The sequence below is a fragment of the Rhea americana genome, unplaced genomic scaffold (genome assembly GCF_003343005.1).
Source record: "Rhea americana isolate MKP2758 unplaced genomic scaffold, rheAme1 scaffold_48, whole genome shotgun sequence".
NCBI classification, from domain to species: domain Eukaryota; kingdom Metazoa; phylum Chordata; class Aves; order Rheiformes; family Rheidae; genus Rhea; species Rhea americana.
In genome coordinates, this window is record NW_028186623.1 from 4,049,116 (window position 1) to 4,069,834 (window position 20,719).

The 20,719-nt window shown below is 49.6% G+C and overlaps 1 long non-coding RNA gene across 1 annotated transcript; it reads right to left on the reverse strand.

The window, feature by feature from the left end:
* Window positions 1–8,744: 8,744 nt before the first annotated feature.
* LOC146589134 (uncharacterized) lies at window positions 8,745–12,535 on the reverse strand. Its single transcript, XR_014897286.1, has 3 exons — window positions 12,463–12,535; window positions 11,110–11,167; window positions 8,745–10,492 (listed from the first exon to the last, which is right to left on the reverse strand). It is a non-coding gene; the product is annotated as an uncharacterized LOC146589134 (long non-coding RNA).
* Window positions 12,536–20,719: the final 8,184 nt, after the last annotated feature.

Sequence of the window (20,719 nt, forward strand, 5' to 3'; positions counted from 1 at the left end):
AAGCCAAGCTCTGCGCCGCACACGCGCCCTGCTCCCCGCTCATCCGCCCTCGGGCGAGCGGCAGGACGGGGCTCGGGCTGCAGGGAGACCTCTCCTCCAGCAGCAGCCTTCTCTCTGGGGCTCCCCTCTCCCGCGCTCCTTCTCCCCCCACCCCTCCTTGGAATAAATAACTATTTACAAGCTACAGTTGGAAAGGGGAAAGGAGATCGGCCTTAGCGACAAACCCCTTCTCTGCTGTCTGCACAGAATACACAAATCCCTTCTCTAAACATGCCGCTGTCGTGAACCAAACATCTGCACGATTGCTCAAGCTCTCACTATGTACAGGAGACCCTCATGGGTCTGTGCTGATGCACACAGGGTGTATTTCTGCCCCCAAGGGGATATAGGGTGGGCCACTTAAGATCCCCCTCCCACTTTTTTATTTTTTTAATTTTATAAAGGAATGTAGACTTATGTCACTTCAGAATCTGCAGTCAAAAGGCTCCAAATCCGCCCTTCACCCCACTGAAGTCTGCGATCACTTCCAGATGGACAGATGCTCATGAAGGGCCCCTTTGATTTCAAAAGGTCTCTCTGCAAACACAAAGGTCATTGTGGCAGCAGGATCAGGGCCTCAGAGAAAGATTCTTACAAGAAGCAGCACAGAAATAAATAGAAACAACTGTTTAAACCACACTTCCAGAGGGCAAGATCACTCTTGTCTCTAAGTAGTCCTTTCACAGTCAGTGGGACCTCATTTAAGTAAGATTTGGCCCTACGTCTTCACAGCCTCTCTCAAACAAGTTTTATCCTTGAAATGCTTTTTGAGACAATGGTAGTGTGAAAAATAAGAGYGGAGGAGGAGAGAAAGTTAAGAGKTGTAAGCAGGGGAGAAGGGAGRGTTCACTTCAGACATAAAAAGAGAAGGGTTGACAAAGCAGAAGCACACTGGAAGCTTGTTCCCAACGACAAAAGCTGCAAACGAGAAGGCCCCACTCACACAGTCTATTTATTCGGAGGAGATTATGCAAAAAGACRGGAGGACCCTAGCAGGGCTGGAAGGGAAGAAAAGTTCCATGAGGTCAGTGGGCACAAATAGCCCTTGGAAGATTTCCCATCTGAAGGGTCATACTCGCTTCTCAGCCCAAACCCAGAATTAATGTCCCTGGTGCACTAGGGTTATTTCATGTTCACCGACTTGCACCCGAGACCCTACGCTCCGCTGTGCCCATGCTGCAGGAGAAAGGGAAGCCTGGTTGCACCCCCAGCATGAGCATGAAATCTACTGTTTGGATGAGGTCTGGACTAGGCAGAAAGCTGACCGGCTCAAGAGCAACAGAGCCTGGTAGTCAACTTCACAGCGCCCGACTTTTGAGCCCATTAGTGGCGGGTGGRGAATTACCAGCTACTAAGGGCAGCTGGAGATGAGGAAGTGGCTCAGACACCTGGGAGACAGATCCAAGTGGCCAAAGCAATTCTTCACTGGTGTCAGACAATGTCTTCTACCTTTACAGTTTACGTGTGTGAAGAGCTTGTCAGTATTTGCGATTTCTTTTCTGAATTATAGGAGAGGGAACCAATCGTTATAGTTGAATATTCCCACTGCAGGATCAYTTGCTAAGATGCATACAATTTTACTGAAGGCTAATGGCTTGCGCCAGGAGTTTGTTATAGGTGCCTGCTGAAGTCTTTTTACTGGAAGGAAATTTCCATTAAAATACCTCAGCTGTGTTTTAGAACAAGATTAGGGGAAATCATGCTGTTAAAAGAAAACATTCTGTACTTTGTTGTGAAGTTCCAGTGGGGCCATGCGTGGGAGCAGAGGATTACAATTCGACATGGGGTTTGCCTGGGTGTCTTAGATATGCCCTTTGCCATCCCTGTGAAAAACACTAACATTTGGCCAAGCTGCAAATCTTCGTGCCCTCTTCCTCACCTAAAAATTTTGTTYGCCTAAGTTCAGTGTTACAGCAGCACCTTGGAAAACCAGGAAGGGATTAGTGCCCATTAAGATCTGGACTCAAAGAAGATAGCCCTTGCTTGCAAAAGCTCAGAGCCTTAACAGGCAGGAGAGAAATAGAAGTAGAGAGCGTGAGAAGTCCTCCAGCATCCCACACAAGGCTGTGGATGAACAGCTTGCCAGAGCCTATTCCTCCTTGCCTTTCCCACATGCAAACATACCAGGCAAACAAAAATGTTTGCAGTCACCCCATCCTCATAATTTACCACCCACTTGCTATTATTTGCATGCTGTCAAGCTGGATGATGCACAAATATCTGCACCATCTTCCCCCTTCATCCATTTCAAGAATATATCTGCCCTGTCTCTCTCTCACACCAAAAATAYCCATCTCCTCTTATTCCAAAAATCCATCTGTGACATCCACTTTTTTTTTTTTAATACGGTCTAGGATGCCTTTTTCCCAGCTAGTTGAAATCAGATCAAAGCCAATGACCCTTTCCCATTGCTGTTTCACCCCAAAGTGAGTAATCAGTCAATACCGTAGCAGCCATTAGCATCTGACATTTACCCTCCCATGGCAGGGAGCACAATAATTATTGCTACTTTCTCATCTACTTACAGTAAGGCTCTGTGGCCAGTTTCTTCATTATGAGCATGAAACCAAGGTATTTAAAACACCACAACAGCAGTACCACCAACACATCAAAGAGCAAGGATGCTCGTTATGAATGAGCAGCTTTTTTTCTAGGAAACCATCTCAGTAACTCAGTGGGGACCAAGGCCATGCTGGGGCAGGGCAGTGAGGAAGAGCAGCTTGCTGAGAACCGCTCCGCTGCCAGCACTTGCTCTGCATCCCTCCTATTTGCAGGAGCAAAAGCTAGACCTGTGGCCTCCCCTCTACTAGCAATAAGGAAGCAGGCCCAGCCTGGGCCAGGTAACTGAACACTGCAGGGGATTTCCAGCACCACACCTCTTTCACGGCCTGGCTAGTCTTAGTCCCACGCTATTCTGCCATTGCGGAAACAAGTTGCATTATTGCCAACGTAGTTCCCTCAAACTGCTGAGTYAACCACCACAGCGATTCCCAAGAAGTGCTAGGTCTTCCACATCACATCTCTGGCTTCTCAAGAAGGCGTCAGCTGGGTATGTTCTTTTTCCCCTCCTCTCACTTGTTATTTCAAGTCGTCTTTGCCTCTAGTATCACGCACTTTGTTGAASAGAAATTCAGCATAAGAGCCAAGTAGGAACTACAAAGCCCAGGCTGTGAGGAACAGCACACATCTGTGCCAGGCACCCTCACAAGGCTTATGCCATACTTAAGCACCAGGGCCCTGAAAGCATAAACAGGCCTTCCGTGCCCAGCATTTAAGCCAGCATCTAGCCACAACACCCTGCCCCCAGTCCCTGCTGCTCTATTTAAACCCRGACCTGGGTCCCCAGCCATTACCTGAGCTACACTGTGGTTGTGTACCCTTCTAGAGCTTAATTTATTGACTGATCTTGGCTTGRTCTTGGACCTGCTTCATCATCTTGCACTTTTCTGATCAGTACTGCACCTTCAGTTGAACCCATTAAGACTTTTAACCCCMCTCTGCTCACCGTACTCAGGACTGCACCCTTGCTGTTGAGGATGCTGCCTCACCTCTGTTGTGGTTGCTCTTGGCTTGTCTTCTCTAGCATGGCAGCCCCACCCCCAGCTGCCTCCCAGCAATCTGCTCAGGAAGGGGTTTTAGGTGGCTTGGGGCTGAGCTTACATGTTGTGATGGGGCCAGTAGGTAGAGGGTGAGTGGGTCAAGGCCTGGGTGGGGCTCATCAGGGCAATTCCTACCTGCTGGTGCATTCAGTGTTCCASCACCAGGTCCTTATCAAACCAGAGCTCAAATAAAGCACTACTGTCAAACCATATCTCCYTCAAGGTGAGTTATTAGGCTGTGCCTAATGAACTGTGTACAGTACCTTTGCCCTTGCTTGGGCAAAGCATGGAGAAGATAGATGGTGTGGGCACCACAGCTGTTGCAAACATCTATTTTGTCAGCCTAAGAGGTCTAAGACTAGATTACAGTTACTTATAAAGGATGACACAAGCTCAAGAACCGAGGTGGGAAAATGGAAGAACCTGACTCCACCCACTTTCAAGCCGAGCAGAAGGATGTGCTTTTGGATGGAGGCTGAGCAGGGGCTGAGCTGGCTTCCCCACGCTCCTGGGCTGATGTGTTTCTCTGGGCATTRACACTCAGAACCTGCAGGCTCTTTCAGCAGAGAAAGTACGGCAGAGCCAGATCGTCTCTGGGGCTGCAAAGCTCAGCAGAGCCCTGGGAAATGTCCTGTCACCCAAACCCCAGGCCTCGTACCCTGATCAGATTGCTAATCCAGCTAGCAGATCCCGAGAGCCAGCCTCTCTCCCAGCCTGTGCTGGCAGCCTGCCTGGGGTATACCAAGGCTGTCCGCCCCCTGCCCTGGCCTCATCAGGTTTATTTCCCCTGCTGGACTGAGGAGAGCCCCGTGTACACATACTGAAAGCCAGGCAGATTTTTCTTTCCAGCACTTTGGCTAACTGGTTGCATGGACAGAGTTCAGGAAAGTAATGCAAAGGCAAGGGAAAAGAAAAACAGGCTTTTGGTTGTGCTCTGAATATCTCTCCTTCATTTGTTCAGAACAGCCTCGGAGATCCAAGTCTTCAAAATACAAATCAACCAAGAGCATACTTTTTTCTGCCTGTTCAATCCRTGAGATTCTAGTCTAATTTGTGCTGGTGTTAATCTCAACTAAAATTGATGTAACTGAGGACAGGGATCACACCCAAAYGTTCTGCCTTGACCTATTTAGTTTTCCATCCTTAACTCTTCATTTTCATGCCAAACTCTGCTTTTAAAGCCACAYGAAAGAAACACCAGTGCTTTTCGAATGATTCAAACAGGGCAACTCTTCTTCAGGGGTCTGAACACATATAAATCTGCTTTTTACTAGTGCTCACAGCACCACAAAACTCAGAGCTCTGGGAAAGTTAACCGGACCTTGTTTTTAGCTCTCTCAGTCCCCAAAATTACTAAGTAAATTCCAGCCATTATTGCAGATGTTACTACAGARGACCTGTGGCTTGATGTGCAGCTCTGGGAGAAGATTTGGAGCTGTGGTGTTCAGCAGAGATCTTACTGTTACAGAAGTGAATCAGGCTTCAAGTCATTTTTCATTAATTAAAAACTATTCAGCATCCCTTTTGAGTGTTCCCTGCTGCCCCTCCTGAATGCCCTCCTTTGCTCAGCAATTACATAAAATGAGCTCCTGAATGGTGTTTAAAAACACCATTAACTGGCTTAAAACAATGCCCAGCATCTACTCTTTCCGACCTGTTTACCACCCTATTGTCTGTCCTGGGCAATTAAAAGGTTGAAGAGTGCAGCAGCCAGGGCGCAATTAAAAGCATGGGCCCCAGTGGCAAAGTGCTGCGAGGTTAACTGCGTGCTTAAACCTCCACAGCCTGGGTCTCAGATCCAGCCTTTCTTCCTGAGATACTGGCATCCTGATTAGATGCACATTAATTGAGAAACCGTGCTCATTTATGACGATGCTGCGTGCAGCTGCAGGGAGGATGAGAGAGGCGAAGGAAAGGCGAAGGCGAGAGCAGTCAGAGCTGTGCTTGGGGCATGCAGGGGGCACTTCTGCCCCTTTCGGCCTGAGTAAAGTCCCTGGAAAAGACTAAAGAGCATGGACCTGCTCCTGCTGTGGTCAGCAYGGTCTAGTCCACAGCGAGGGTAGAGTAGGACAAATGCCACAGAAATGAYACTTTTGAAGCCACAGGTGAGGATCCCTCACAGGGGACTGAACTATTACGAGGTCTGAGGTCCTACGTGAGAAATCCTGACCTGTGGGAGCCTGTGGGCCCATCCACTAAGGTAGGCGAGATCTGGGCTGCTCTTCTGTAGACAGGCCATGAGAACTGGAAGCACCACGTGGAAAAGCGTAGCCTCTCTACAGGAGATTTCAGAGTTCACACTGGGGGTGCGGATTTGGGAGTTACTGGGAAATGCTTTCAAAACCTCCCTTGTGGTCAAGACTGTCCTGTAACTCCCTACATGAGTAATAGCTGCTTCTGGGAAGCAGATTTGTGACTAAGCATTGGCTGTGGATACCTCTGCAGAAGGCTGCTCTTGGTGCGGGCCAAGCTACATCCCACTTAAGAGCAGGATTTGGCGTTTTCTGTGGGTCACTTCTTCTCATGGGAGAAAGATCTGGGCAGGCTTCCCTCTCAGTCCAGTTTCTGTCCTGTGCTTGGGGATCAAACAGAAGTTGTTACCTGCGGAGTCCAATTCACATCCCTTTTCTGTGTTTAACTGGTCTGACTGGGAGAGCAGGCTTGCTGCTGTACACTTTCTCCTGCTCCAGCCTTTTTCTGTCCCACTTATGCAACTCTGCCTGTTCCCTTAACATCTGGATCCAACTACCAAACAACAGGCTTTCTGTAACACATTCCTCGCCTCCCTCGCTGCTTCATGCCTCGCAGGGTCCGTCCTCCTTCACGGAGGGAATAAAAGCAAAGGGGAGCAGGGCAGGGTGGGTGCAGAAAACAGCACGGGGCGAACGGGTACGCAGGGGCGAAACAGTCGTTCTTTCTTCTTTCCTAAACACAGCGCTTGGCCSCGGGGTGTCTGGGGACCGGGTCTTGACTAGAATTTCGTGTCCTGCAAGACCTCAGCTCAAAATGATGAGAGGAGGGGTTGTGATCAGCATTGCACGGCCTCCCCTTGGACAGAGGGTGAGTGCCTGCTCCCCCTCGAACAAAACCTTGGGACACCAGCAAGTGGGAAAAGCTGAGGGAGGAGATGCCACTCTGTCTGGGATTACCAGCTCTGAGCTCTCCTTAACATGGATACTTGAGTATCCTCCTGGGCAAAGGGAAGWGGAGAAGGCAGTGCTACTGCTCCCTGAACATCCAGTTGCTTCAGGATTAGGGCCTCACTTGGACAGAGAAAACTCTATTTGGGGCCTTTGCCAGTCAGCTGGACACTGACCCTGCAGTCTGGCATCCTGGGAGAGTGCACTCCTGGTTCCCACCACCCGGAGAGCGTGTGCTGAGCTTCCTGGGATGGCACTACAGTCAGCGTGTAGGGAGGAAAGGAGTAAAAATGGTATCTCACCGGCTGGACTCCTCAGACTCCTCACCAGTGAGAGTCCTGATCTCCTCTGCATTCATACTGGTGCTGACTTGGAAGAAATTAATTTTAATCAGCACAGTTTATGCTGAAATAATCCCAATAGAAACACTAATTAAAAAACAGGTGGTGAGTTCTGTGAGTTCTTTCTCAATATATCTAATTGGGATGCTGACCAAAGTCTAGGTAGAGCAACATATTACTGTTGAGTTAAGCAGTATCCTTTAAAACAAAAAGATGTGAATCTCCCAKGCAAGACAAGCCCAGCAGAAGCAATATTATAAATCTAAGTGAAGTCCTTAAAGTCTAAAGGGATATAAATCTAATTAAAGTGATATAAATCTGACTGAAGAAATACATTGTAAATCCAGTCAAAATGATATCCATCAAAAGAAAGCAACGCAAATGCATTAGAAGCACTATAAATAAAATCAAAGCAATATATAAGATGTAATGAAAGCAATCTGAAACCTAAATCAAGCAATGTAAATATAACAGAGTGATATAAAACTAATTAAAGTGATTTACAAAATGGACATTTTAAAAAGAATCACAGCCCACAAAGGATGAGAATAGCTGAAGAGAGGGACTGGGATAGGTTTATGAGCAATAAAAACACCTGCAGCTACAAAGAATAAAACAAGGTTAATGAGGTGCTGTGCTCCAGGGCACTCTCCAGTTGCAGAAGGGGTCAGGAAGGTTCCTCTTCCGTGAGCGTAACTCTGAGTCACAGTCACACACATTACACCAGTGGCACGAAAGCAAAGTGGGGAAACTCGCACAGGGTAAACATAGTGCAGGTAACAAGAGTGTTGCTCAGGAGTACCCAGGAGGTTTACAGCTCAGGGTCTCAGGACCGGTTTCCTAACGCCCGTGGGCTCCTGGGGGACACCTGGGTATGCAGGATTTGTGGGAACGAGCGTAATCCTCTGCACGGCTGACTGCACACATCGAACTCCATCAAGCCTCATGCAGCAATGCTGGCCGCGAGAGTCAGCCCCATGCTTCGGGTCAGCTCTCATAGCAGTTGAGAGGCATCTGAATCCACTTAAGCCTGAAGCAAAAGGTCAGGCACATTTTTGTCATACTATGCAGTATGCAGATAACCCTGCTAGATAGCCCAGGTGAGCAGCGCGCTAGTCCCACTAACACAGCTCAAGTGATTAAAAGTAGTTTAGGTCTGCAGTGGCAGTGCTCTGACCTCAAAAGGTGCCCAGCACCTCCGCAGGCACGGAGGACAGACAGACAGTCTCATCCGAAATTCTCTCACAGAAAGTCGTCATTCCCTGGGGAAGAAAAGTGGCTTCATATAGATAGGCTCATTTCCATTTAAAACTTGCCTKCTTACGGGAAGAAGAAACCCTTCTTCTTTCCTCCCCATCCCCCTGCCCCACATTTAAAGGCAAAACTGTCCCAAATCTTCAGTATTTTCAGAGGGAAGTGGTGGTTAATATTTTTCTCTTAGAACTGGAAAATTCTGGTTGGTAATTTCCATTTTCATCCATACTTTTCACAGAAAATAAAATCCTATGAAGCTTTTTGTTCTCATTCAAGTGATTTATTAATTGACCTAGTATGACCACAATACAAATAAGTAATAAGGCTGCTGCTTGTCTTTGGAAAAAAAATCAATTGCAGAAAATGCTCAGATCTGCTCAAAATTCTCTCTTTATCTAGCTGAAAGAAAGCTCTTTCCATTCTGAACAATAAAAAGTCCTTAGTTCAGCTTTACAATCAAGCCTTTCCCTTTCAATCTTACTCCAAAGAAAAGCAATGGTGCCATATGGTATATACTTAAGATTTCAAATTTTCCTCATGTTGAAAATCATTTGGCATTTGAGAAACCTGCAGTGGTCTGAATTTGATTTTTCCAGAGTAAAAAAAACCATCTATTTTGTGGAAACTTACTGAAAAGGATGAAATCCCCTCCAAAGCCCTAACCCCAACAATCTAGGTTAGAAACCAGCCTGGAAGGAAGCACAAATATTTTTCTTGCACATTTAGCTGGAAATGCTTCTTATGCTTTCATGGAGCATTAATGCAAAATTAGGCAGTCTGGTGGATTGACAGGCCTATTGAATCAAATAGTTTTTAGGAAAACAAGACAACAGAAAGTCCTCTCCGCACTTTGTTTGGACAGATGCACTGCATTCTGTATCACCTAATCTTCCATGRTCTTAAAGCTCTTCAGAAATAGTCATTACATAAACTTCCCAGTAACGCCATGTGGGGATTTAACCAGGGGACCAGTCTGAAACTGGACTAAGCGGCTGCGGATGTCCAGGCTAAGTGGGAGCAATTAAATAAGCCACCATTTGCACCAAACCTCCGTTTAAAGGTGCATACACCAAAACCTCACCGGCCTGATTATCAGTGGGCCTGGGTAGGCAGGACGACAGCTGGAATCACGGAAGCGTCTCTGAAATGCAAGCCTGACTTACCCCAGGCTGGAAGCAATGAGACATGACTTGGAATTAGTGAATGCCTTGGAAACTGGAAAATAGGTCTCGTGACTAACAGCTACAAGTCACACACCAAACCCAGAACAGACACCCGAGAGTTCTGGTTCCCAGAGCCTCACTTCAGTGCTTCCTTCTTTGCTTTGGCTTAGACTGACCCCAAGACTTTAAAAGCAGTGATAAACCTCAGCTATGCTCTTTGTCAGGATGGTTAAATCGTACAGGTCAGGAGAGCTGCCCTTCTGTACTTGATTCTTACAATTTTACACTGAGAAGGATTTTGCTTCTGCAATTAATCCTATAGAAATCCCATGCAAAGGACAGTGCTAGTACCTGTGAGCAAGGGGGGTCAGAATCCAGCTCTGTGGATTTCACATAGTGCAAATGCAAGCTAAATCCAGCCCAGAGACTTAGTGGGGATTCACAGCCAAGCTGTTTCTCATCCTGCTCTTTTGCCGAGGTAGGTGCAATCGGCATTGAATAGAGATGCTGAAACAGTTACTGAGATACAACCAGCAGACAAAAGGCCAGAAGCCACGAAGCACCCACTCTATACTGTCATTAAAACTTTTTCAGTTGGCTGCAGGATGACCAGCGCTTTTTGGTGGGAGTTTGATGGGACATGCTCTCTGCTGTTCTCCAGGCTCAGTCCAAAACACAGTGCGGGCTGCCCCGGCTCAGTAACGACACCCACACGCATTTCGGCCTCGCTGCCGAGCAGGCAGCAGAGATGCTCAGTGAGAAATCCCTACACTATGCAGTGACTAAATATTTTAATAGTTTCCTGTGGATAAGTTCTGGGAAGCTTATTGATTGCCCAGCTGTGGATTCGGATCAGCCCCACACAAGGTGAAAGCCAGGATCTGGAGCCTTGGTTGTGGAGGGTGCCTCCGTGCATMTTGGGCCACACATGCAGACGTGAAAAAGTGCATGATCACCTAGCGAGAGAAGGTCACAGAGTCACAAGATGAATACACAGATGAAACACTAATATTAGTACCTAGCGCCYGCAAACAGGGTTGGCTTCCTAGTCCTCAGCTGCTGTACTGTCAGGTGATACTATGAGAACAGCTCCTTGCTTTTTTATGGTCACCACTAACTCCTGCCCCTGCCTAAAGACCCGTGTGCTCCACCGCTGACCTCCCTCCTGAGCCAATGCCCAGACACAGTGAAAAAAATCCCAGCAGCAAGAAGATGTAGGCAAGGATTGTGTTTCAGGGCTTGTGAGACCTTGCTGGCTTGGAGACTAGTCCCCAGCAGCTGGGAGTGGGGGTCCTGGATGGGGGTCRGAGCTGGGCAACTGTGTCTCAGCATGTGTTGGGAAATGATGGGGCCTGAGTTAGGTTAGGGAATGTTACTCTTCTTTACAGCASGGTGGAGGATGGGTTTGTGAGGACTCCAGCGATGCCTATTCAGGGAYGTGGGCGATACAGAAACTGGTCAGCAATTTGACAGACAAAAAAGATTTGGCTCAAGGTTGAGTAATTCCAAGGTAGAGGCTCTCTCTTTGTGCTGCCTGTTGACAGCACCTAGCCAGTGAGATCCTGGCACTTACCTGGGAAGTCCGGGTCTCGTGGCAACAGAAGCAGTAAGTGATGAAATGATTATCTGTCCTGGAGTGATGGATTTAATGAGACAAGATTAAGTTTGTTAAACGTGGTGCTATGTCAAGAAAGGAACCCGAAACTCGCAAGGCAGGCGCGATGTGTCCAAAGCCAGTAGCTCTTACTCCCATGAAAGACCTTGGGGTGATGGCTGGCCCTAGGCATCAGCGTGCTGTGGCTTTTAGAGGAGCCTCTTGAAGCGGGGGTAAGGGATATGATTGGGAAAGGGAGCAGATGACCTTGGCTACACAGGGAGCCCGGCTGTGATAGCTACTACAGGCACCTTCAGCTTCCTTCCTTCGTGCAGACCCATCACCTTTAAAAGCGTGAGGACCTCCTTCGGGTGACATCTGCGTTGACAGCCTGTGCTGCTAGTGGCAAACAGGCTCTCCAGCCAGGTCCCCAGCCCAGCACTGCAAGGGGGYGAGCTGCTGTGCGCCCTGCCCGAGCTGTATGGTCCAGCTCGGGGCCTGGGGAGGGAGCAGCAGCGCAGGGTAAGTGAGAGCAATGCTGAGGCTGCTCTACCGTATGCAGGGCGCTCCGTGCCTGCTTGGGAAGGCAGATGAAGATTAAAGGTTGCTTCCCCTYCTCCCCAGTGAAGGCTGCAAGTTCCCGTGCAGCAGGGCTGGAGCAAGAGGCCTGCGGGTGCCCAGGAGGGCAGTGGCCCCTCTCCCCCAGCTTTCCGAAGYGAAGCGGGGAGCGAGCACCAGACGCTAAATGCACAAGAGGGAGGGGTAGGGCTGCTTCAGTTCCAGGCCACGGTGCTAGCTTTACCCATTGACCACAGCTCTTGGCTAACGCTTGCTATAAATCTTTGCCGGTTGCTGCTAACAAGCCAGAAACCGGAGATGATGGAAAAAAAATCCCCCACGAGCCAGTCCCTTCGGCGCTCCCGCTCCGCTGTGTTGGCTCCTGCTTCTCAGTGCCTCCATCCCCAYGTGTGGCTCCTGGAACCAGCCTGCCCTCTCTCATCTCCGTCTCTCCTAGCTCAAGGTCCTGCTGCCTCGCATCCCTGCAGACAGGGAGATGGAGGCTGGCCAAGGGACAATCTGTTCCTCATTGAAGTCATCCTGCAGTTTGCAGCTTGCTGCTGATGTGGCATTTTGGGGCTGGGGGGATGGACCAAAAAAGAAAAATMTCTCTTCCATGCTGCCTGCCTGTGGTCTCAGTGCTCTTGGGGGACTGGGAAAGTGTGAGAAGCACAGGGCCAGCAAAGGAAACCCTAACTCTTCCAGGTAACCCCATAGGCCACCCCTGTCTTGCCCCTCGCTTCCAGACAGCGGTTAAAAAACAGGGTAACTTACCATCTGGGCCCAGCGCCAGGATTTTGGAGGACTATTTCCCTTCCCCCAGCCAGTCTCTCCAAAGCCCTTTTCTGTCTGCTGCCTCCCCCATCCCCAGATATTGCAGAGAAGGACACTCCCCTGCCCCATGCCCGCRGGGCCCCTCCACCAGGAGACCTCCCCTCCCTGCAGCCCAGCAGAGCTGCTGTGTCATTTTAATGGCCCTACTTTATTAAGTGCAGCTGTTGATTCCAGGTCAGCTTCTCGAATTCTGGTGAAAAATCACAGCTGTCTGAGAGCTTCCTGTTGCTTTGGCTCCCCCCCAACAGCCCCCTTAAGGAGGTGAGGGAAGTCAGGAATGTAAAGGCTGGAAAGTCTTCAGAGATGGGAAGTTTCTTCTTCCCATCAGCGCATCAAAGGCAAGATGCCTCTGTCTTCCCTCCCCGTGGCACGTGGGAGGAATCAGTGGCATCTTTTGCACAGCTACCTGTTCCCAAATCCCAGCGCCCCCAACTCTCCCTCATGAAAGAGCTGGGAATGTCAAATGCTCCAGAGTCTAAGGAGGTTTGGCTCATTTCTGGCTCAGACTGATCTTCTGAAATTGGGGGAGGGGGAGGTGCATTACAGTCACACTACCGTGTAAAACCTAAGCTCAACCCATTAACCAAGTGCTACATGGAAGCAGGGAAGCATGAAGAAAAACAGAAAGGAGGCACGAGAGCCAGAGCAAGCCAGAGCTCCTGCTGGGAAGACAGAGTAGTCTCCACTATTTGCCCAAGGCACTGTGGCATGAAGCTCAGAGGCTGGCTAAGGACAGAACAAGGTGGTCCTGCTCGCAGCTGACCGCTTCCCCCCTGGCAGTCTGCACGCGCCGAGAGGGCCAGGCCTGATAAAATACACTGTGCCGTTCGGGGGCACCGCTGCCGGGAAGTCCGCAGCAGAACTAACTGAGAGGCTCCGAGCTCTGCAGGAGAAATCGCATTTTATTCTTTTCGCAGCTCTTGGGGCAGGGCTGAGAGAGACTGAGAATCCCCGATTGTGGGACGGAGCCGCAAAAGGGGCAGGGCAGACTTCTCGTTGTCTGTGTTAGAGAGAACAGAGATGCCTCTCGCAGGAGATAAGAGGCCCTAGCCGCAGCAGGAGGGAAGCACAGCCTGGCACTTTATGCAGAGAGAAGGCTGGATTAGTGGGGAACTCAGTGGACGCATGCTGGACCGCGGGGAGAGGGTGCACAGACCGGCTGGGGGCTCTGGGGGCATGCTCCRGAAAGGGTTTTGCAAGAGCAGGCTGGATTGGCGGGGAAAGCTGGCAGCACCGGGGATGCTGAACAGGCTTGCGACACCAGAAGGTCTACCAGGAGATGAGGGTTGGCCCCTGTTCCCCAGCGCCAGGAAACCATCGCGCCAGTTTATGATTCAYGGTTAGTGGAGTGTGCAGCACGGTACGTGCACACAGCCTCTCGTGGGCCAGCCACAGCCGGGGCGGACAGGGATGGTGGAGGCAGCAAGGGTAGGGTGATGAATTCCCATTGCCTGATCCGGAGGCAAGATATGCAGGCAGCCAGCTGAGTCAGTGTGGGGCCAGACAGGCTGCGATTCCTCCAGCAACTGGCTTTTAACTTGGTGCCTTCCCGCCACCCGCTTCTGCCCGGCGCAGGAACCACGTGTGCAAGGGGAGCCGGCTTCTCCCTTCGCATCTCGCTCTCCGCAGCCGCAGCCTTTCCCCTCAGTCACGTGGGAACGTGGCTCCGTTTCAAGGGACAAAGTGCAGGAGTTTCTCATTAACGGAGAATGAAAACTGCCTGCTGTGATCCAGCTGCAGTAACTCCAGTGGAGGAGGGAGGAGAGGCAGAGAGCAAGGGGGGGAAGGAGGCAGAAGATGCAACCAGACAAGCACCACGGCCTCGCAAACCCTGCGCCCCGCGCTCTGAGCCGTGTGATGTTGCCCCCGCACTCCTTCCCCCACRCACCCTGCCGAACCCCCGCTGGCCAGAGCACATCACGGTTCAGAGGACTTTGTCTGCTTCCCAGCTCCCGGGGCCTCTCGGGGAACGCAGCTGCAATGACCTTGATTTCAGCTAACACCCAGCAAAACCTCTCTGGACGCACAACATGCAGCAGGGTTTTTTCCTGCCTTGCTCAGACCCCTGCAGCCTACCCCAGGGTGCTGGGGGCAGGGACAAGCAAATGCAAAACGCACTGCCTTCCCGGGGTGTTTAGGAGCAGGGAATTGAACTAAGAGGAGGAGCATGAAAAAGGGAAGCGGCTGCTGCAGTGTCTATATCCCCCTGCCCCATTCTTTCCCCATCAAGAAGAAACTGAGGTTTGATTTCCCTGAGGCAGCTCTCAAAGAAATTACCTGGCTTTCAAAAGAAAATGCCTTTCTTCCCACCTACAAACTTGGCTGCTGAACCAGCGTCTCAGTCTACAAGAGGAAAAACACCCACATTGTTAGTGAAAGCCCACCCGTGCCAAACAGACAGACCCGCGTGGGCCGGGGCAGGGAGCAGGAGTAAGACAGGGAGGGAATAAAGTGGTCCTTTATCTTGCCCCCGCACTGCCTGGGTTGGTGATACATGGTTAGCATAGCTGGAAATGTCAAGTTTCATAACAGCTTGAAAGGGGGCATCGTACTTCTGGGTGAGCTGGGAGGGGAAGCAGGAGGAGCGGCTGATAAGCATCCACCTCGGAGCAAACAGCCAGCCAGCAGCACGGGGACGGGAGTCGCGTGGCCTGACTTCCCCAGCTCAGTCAACAGTGAGGAGGGTAAGGAGAGAGTTAGAGGGTGGCTGAAGTCAAAGCTGATGGTCTGAGTCCCCCCCCCCCCCATCTCCCTCAAGTAGTTCCTTTGGAGATAACTTCTGCCGACAGGTCCYCAAGGTACCCCTTCCCACCCCCTAAATGCACTGGGGGCAGTGGCAGTGGGGTGATGTTGACAGATATTTAATCTAGGTTAATACCAGAGGGGTCTTGCATGCAGCTTTTTCATAGCGCAGGGAAAAGGGAGTATTACAGTAGGACATGCTGTATTCATTGCACAGCCTTGCAGAGGGTTGGAGAGCAACCCTCATCACTTGCTTTGGCAGCAGCAGATTCCCATGGGAGAAAGAAAAAAAGAGGGTAGATGAGAGTTTAATTAGATGGAGAAAGGGTTGTGAGGAAGGAGAAGGTGGAGCAGAAGCTCCACAGCAGAAGCTGCGAGCATAGTGCAGGAGTGGGGGAAGGAAGAGCACAGCCACAGCGTGGAAAGCCCATGCAGCAAGCAGAGCAACGGGACTGAACAGACTGGAGCCACGGAGGTGAGGGAGCAGACAGGGCAGAGATGGAAAGGAGGAGGAGCTGCTGGGGAACTGGCTGGCTGTGGGAGAGATGAGGTGCCAGCACTCGGTGGAAGGTGAAGAGATGAGTTTGGGAAACACTGTTTTCCTTCCACCACACTGGCTGAACACCAAAGAAATCCCATCCCAGGAGACTGTTTGAGTGTTTACCGTAGTAGCAGAGCCATGTCGCCCACTGTCCTACTGGAAAGCGCAGAGCCTAGCTCCTGCTTCTCCCTGCTCAGAGGTGCTGGTATTGGCCAGGGTGGCATACCATTCCCTTCCCACCTCCTGCTTGAACCTCTTGTTGTGGGTGAAGRGCAGGTTGCAAGAGACAAAGCCCTGATCCTATTGCCATGGAGATGTTAATTCAAGCTGAGTTCAAAGGAAATTATTCCAGTTAAAGCTAACAAGCCTGGCAGGAAAGAGCTGCTGTCAGTTGAAAGAGGCCAGCTTCTTGTAAAAGGGGAAGGAAGGTGGGATCAGAAAGAGGGGGCTCTGCTTAAAAAAACAAGCTCCAAACAGATCCAGTCCTATTCCCTGGCTTTGGGCAAAAACTCCCCCCTCCTAACTTCCACCAAAGCCTCATGTCAGCAGCTGCGAGGCACAGCAATGCGTTTATGGAAAATGGTGATGATAATTACGTGCACRGGTCCCAGGCAAGACCAGCTCCCTGTGCCAGGCACAAGGCAAGCTTAGAGGAGAGGGAAGGGAATCAGTGACACTGGTGGCAGTGTCCTGCTGTTTGCCCTGCTGCAATGTGAGCACTAAATGGCACATGTGATAACCCACACTTTCCTCGTGAGGCYGCAAGGGACTGCTCAAGGGCAGGGCAGTGGAGCTAGTCAGGCTTTTGCCTAGCATGTCTTTGAAGTCACTAAGGTTTTTATATAGYCAATTCTGTCGATGCAATTTCAGGTTGTGGTGGAAGCATTAYATTTGGTTTAATGATTAATCCTGATGGCTGAGACTTGTTGGCCAGTGTAAAACCTCATGTTAGCGCCTGGCATTTAGGGAAGGCTTTATCTCTGAGTGCTGGTGGTGAATATTCATGACTTCCTTGAGGTGGCTGGGACTGGCTTGGTTGTTATTTGGCATTGTCAGAGGGCGTAAAAGGCCTGTGGCAGAGCATCTGGAGAGAAGACAGACCTGCTGTCCTAGACAAGAACCTCCTTAAAGCAACACTGAGTGAAGAGGCAGAGGCCATGATCCTGGGGTGGGCAGGACAGACCATGGAGCTGTAACATCACTAAACAGCTTTCAAAGAGGTCATGAAGCAAAGAGCTGCCAGCCCCTACCTTGCCCTGCAGCAGTACTTTGAACATCTCCCCTGAGTTCGAGCAGGAGTGGGCTTGCTTAGCACGAGATGCAAAGAGAACTGTGAGTGGCCCAGGTTAGTATTAGAGCCATTAACTGTGGTTTACAAAAAGCAGAAACAAACCTCAAACTCAGAATAGACTCCTCCATTTGAACTAACATATCTTCCCCTCTGCTTCCTTGGTGCCAAGATGAGAAACAGGGACTGGAGTCAAAGTGCCTCCTCCTAGCAAGAGCCGTTTGAGGAAGAAGTTTTTGCCTGTACCAGCCAGCCTTGRAGAAAGCCCTGGCTGGCAAAGAAAGGCCCTGAAGGAATCCTCTGCAGGCCCGTGGGACTTGCAGGACGTGGCTGGCAGCCCATCATCATCCCTGCCTTCTCTGGCAAACGCTGCCCACTGCTGGGCCCAAAGCTACTGCTAGGAAAGTGGCAGAGCAGTAAGAAAGCGCTGACAGCCAGTTATTTCTGCGGGTTTCACGTTGCGTTGGTTTAGCAAGACTTGGGCCCTCTCCCCCTTCTTCCAGGCTGTAGCTCAAGGCTGCAGCAGCTGCAAGTATAGAAGAAATTTGCCAAGGGACAGCACAGGAGAGGTTTCCCATCCCACCCGAACACAAAGGGATACATTTCGTCTCTCATTTTTAACTTTTGGCTTCTTCTATCATCAGGCCAGCCTCTCTTTCCYGCCACCTCTCCCTTTCTCTGCCTGCTTTTTTCCCCTGGCTTATTTCCTCCTTCATTACTGCCGAGAGCATGAGGGGCTCCCCACCAAAGCACCACTGACTTTTGGCTTGCTCAGCAACATGCCTGAGGAGGAGGAGAGAAAGTAAGGAAAAGGGGAAAGATAGAATCCAGYTACTGTGAGCTCTTAGGGCAATAAAAGGGAGAGAGCAGTGAAACGGAGGAGGAGTCCGGAATAAGCTACAGAAATAATTGCAATGATACTTGGCATCTCCCTAGCCTTGTTTGTCTTCACACCGTAATCTCATGTGGACATGGGGTGTAGAGATGGGGTCACACCTGTGCACGGTCACACAGCACAGCAGTGGGAGAGCCAGGAGGAGTACTAGAAACCAGACACTTGGTCTCAACTCCCTCTTCAATGGCATAATTAGTAAATCTTCACCGAAGGGCATTCCTGCCTTCGGTGACACAGACCATCCCTGCCAGGCCACAGAGAAAGCAGGCCAGGTCAACTATGAAGAAACAGGCTGGTGTAGCGAACTCATGGGTGACTCAGCTGGGAACCTTTGCGATCAAACCCCGGGGAAAAGCACCTCTGYGGCCACTGCTCCAAGTGCAGGAGTATTCAGGAGCTGATCCGCAGCATTAGTTCTCAGAAGTCCTGTCTCCTCTTCTAAGAACAGGAAAGGATTTGCCTGAGTGTTATTAGAGGGAACTGTATCATGCATTCCAGTAAGGGACTGGACRTAGCTCAAGCTCCTTCCTAAAACAAGCTATCCTCGGCAGCTACTATTCRTTTCATTTTCCATTCATAGGTACCCTTAATATTTGTTTCTTTCAAAACCTGCTCTAATGTCTTGCTGAGCAGTGAGGTAGCATTTCTGTACTCATAGAGATGAACCTCTCTCCACCCCATTCCCTTTTTAAGTGTAGGTATCGAACTAGGTGGCCTGATCCCATGGTAACACTGAGATGACAAAGACTTGCTAAAAATCTTGATGAAGGATCTGTGATTYCCTCCACTCTTCCAGAAGCAGAAAGCTGTAGGCATTTCCCTATATTCCCACTGACCAGCCAGTGAGCTTTGAATTTTGTTTCTACCAGGAACTTGATAATTTCCCTCTTAACACTCTTGCCTTCACCTTCCCCATGTGTAGCCTCATTTTCCCACAGACGATAAAGTCCTTCTAAGACAATATTTAGGTCCACCTCAATTTTTACCCCATGCTGACTGCAGAGCATCACCACATCTTCCTTCCTTGCTTGCTCTTTTTGTTCCCACACCTGATGAACTTTTGGCTGGTTGTTTCTACGCCCTATGCAAGATTAGTTTTCTTGTCTTTTGACAGCTGTCATTTATTCCTCCATATGCTGACCACTAAGTTGTTGCTTTCTTTGCTGATTCTGTTTCTACATCCTTTGCAGACATTCTGACAACCGTTAGCATCCTTTTGAGGTGGTTATTCACCTGGTTAGAACTGGAAACCTCTTCTGGAAGGTTTCTCCCCTGCTCCCACCTCTCATGCATTTCCAAATTCATTTTTTTTTTGCAAAGAAATTGCAAGCCTCCTCTGAGCTCTTAAGTCCTGCTTTTATTCCTATGGCTTTYCCTTAGTCAGCCAGGACTTGCTTTTTGAAATCAAGAATATTTACAGGCTTTGTTTCTCTTTCCATTTCATTTTAATTGAATCAGCAGTTAATCTCTCAATCCAAGGTTACTTTCTCAGTACAGTGCCCTCACTGCTTACCAAAATCCAATCCAGAGCGGTACCTTTCCTCATTTCTTCAGTGACATGCTGGTGAAGAAATCCACCAGCTATCACATGTCAGAATATTTTGGCCCTACTGTTATTAGCAATATTGGTTTCACTGTTTTTTTTTCCCACTAAATAAGAGACTTCCACTTCTCAAGTAAGAACGTACTTTCTCAATCTGTATCAGACTAATAATTATGCAGATCTCTCTATCCATGTCCCAGCTTGACCCTGGAAATGTAGCCAGGATCAGCCCATTTTTCTTCCCTTACTGATCTTAAGCCTACTAGATATATTTTATGATGTGTCAAGGCTTGCAGGACTCCTGTTATAATGCTTGTTGTTGCCCCTTCTACCACATGTATCTTCAGGGAATCCTAGTTATTTCAGATCTTGTCCCTGCATAACATTTCCAGCTACCAGTAGCCAACTGTTTCTGGACCTCATCACAGACAGAAGCTGTGCTGCACGGGTGCAATATATCCTCTGCTTGGAGAGCTGGGCACACTGCAAATTGCAGTCGAGTGCAATACCCTGAACTAGGGCTCCACTGAGCTCAGGGTTCAGAACAGCACAGACACAGCTTTACCTTCTCTCTCATCTCTAATTCCTCCCACCCCCAAAAACAGCATTAAAAAAGAAGGGACTATACTTAGATCTTAGACTGTATTCTCAGTCTGTGTTTGCAGGGGCTGCTGCTGGATACGGAGGTGCAAAGGGCTAATGGAGACACAGGACACTAGTGCAAAGCATGTCATGAACCAGTGCCTTGCTCTCGTGGTTTGTGGGGGTCATGAAGGGGTACACATATTTGCCTGAGTCATCACATCACTGCAAAAAACAAACCAAGGCAATCAGTGGAGAACATAATTTCTATTTAATCTGTTTTTGAGTTCCTCCCTAGAATCCTCCCCTTCATCTCCTGGCTTCCTTCCACCGTTCCTGATCTGCAGAGCATTACTCCTTCAGCCTGCTAAGGTGGGCGTCAGGCCAGACTGCTGAACGATACTGTTTGCTTAGTTTAGCACTGGCTTCTCTCAGGAGGAGCCCTGCTAACTGAACATACCGTTTGTGGCCATATGTGGTGCTATTTACCCGGGGAAGAGAAGAAAAGATCTTTGTGAAATACGAGTTGAGAGAAAAGCAAGGCCGAAGCAGAGCTGGGTGGGAGTAAGCCCATCTGAGAAAGCCACCGCAGCCCAGGCTGCCGGA